The sequence below is a fragment of the Frankliniella occidentalis genome, unplaced genomic scaffold (assembly GCF_000697945.3).
Source record: "Frankliniella occidentalis isolate FOCC.00 unplaced genomic scaffold, Focc_3.1 Scaffold134, whole genome shotgun sequence".
NCBI classification, from domain to species: Eukaryota; Metazoa; Arthropoda; class Insecta; order Thysanoptera; family Thripidae; genus Frankliniella; species Frankliniella occidentalis.
In genome coordinates this window covers 700330-701850 of record NW_026267261.1, presented here as the reverse complement: position 1 = coordinate 701850, position 1521 = coordinate 700330, and positions in this window count along the sequence as shown.

Below are 1521 nucleotides of genomic sequence, written 5' to 3'. Positions count from 1 at the left end.
CCGAGACAAAAAAGGTCTCAGCCTCCGAAGTCGCCTTGGATGCTGTTTGTGGCGTTGTGTTTTTTAATGCCAAGAAGTGTTTGGGGGTCATTAGGGTGTGGGGGATACACCCAGGAACAGTGCCTGACTGCGTGTATTTCATTTTGGCTTCATCTGCGCTGAAAAAAAATAAAAATATAAAAAAATCGTCGAAAGTCGATTCCGTGTAAGGTTGGATGGGTTGGTTGGCCAACTGGTTGGCCAACTTCGCTTACGTCCGGCAGGCTAGTTTTTGTTTTTAACTGCCAGTCGAAGAGCAGCACGAAGGAGTAGCATAGCCGTTTTCGTCGTGGCGCTATAGCCGAGTGGGTTCAGGCGCCCTGAAATTGACAACAACGGCTAAAAGTCGAAGGCCGCACTTTGCCTTGCGATTTCTCTCAAACCTTGGTGGTTTCCTGGCCAACTTTATCCCGGTCGTTCCATCCCGGCGACTGCGTTACATTTTCTAACCGGTCTGGTGTTCGATTCTCGGTCGGGACAATTTCTTACTCCGATAAATTGATACAGGTTGTCAAACTTGAGAAAATGGGGACTGGCGAACAAGGGCGATGCAGGTTGGTACTTTGAAAGGAGAAATCGGAAGGGATAAAAAAAGGAAAACGTGCTTTGTCAGTTCTGTTCCTGCTGTTGTCGAGTGTTGTGGTTTGTTGAGTGCGTCAGACATGGAGAAAATTCAAGATAATGTGACTAGAAAAGAGAAACCTAGCAAAGTCTTTGAAGGTCATACGTATACGCAGAAGAAGGGCCGGGAGGCTAGCAAAATTTAGAGGTAAGTAATGCTTTCAGATGGCTTTTTCTTCGGCGTAAGTGTTTACATTTGTGATCAAAATATTTTGTGGTCTGGTACAGGTGTTCAAACAGGAATAACAGGAATTGTCTGGTCAAAGTTGTCATTTCTGATGATGTGGTGGAGTCTAAAGTGGCTCATTGACAATCGCCTGATTATCATCTACTGAGTAAAAGAGACCAGGAACGTAACGAGTTACGAAACACCCTCAAGCGCAAAGCAACCGATGATTTGTCCGTAAGGCCTCTGAAGCTGAGTCGCCGAGAGCTTGTGACCGGCAGCTACAATGAGTTATGTGCAAAAGATTTGAATTGGGTACGTTTAAGATTTTTTTTGTTGCTTAACATTCGTTGTTGTTTAACATTTGTTGTTCATGTTGTTAAAATTATTATTTTACGTTATTTTATTTAAGACTCGCCGATCTCTATACAGACAAAGACAAAAGAGTTGGCCCAAAATCCCGCAAACGGGTGAAGAAGTGCAGAAGTTTCTGGAGAAGGCCATTGTAGAAAAGTCAATTAAAACAACTACCGGCGAACTATTTTTGTACATGTCTGACCAAGGTCTTCCCATGTTTGCTTGTGAAACTAATTTAACCCTTTATCGTCAATACTTAAATGCACCGTACGAAAAATTATTTTTTGACACTTTCCTATAGTCTTTAGCCATCTAAGACCACTCACGAAAAAAAAAAA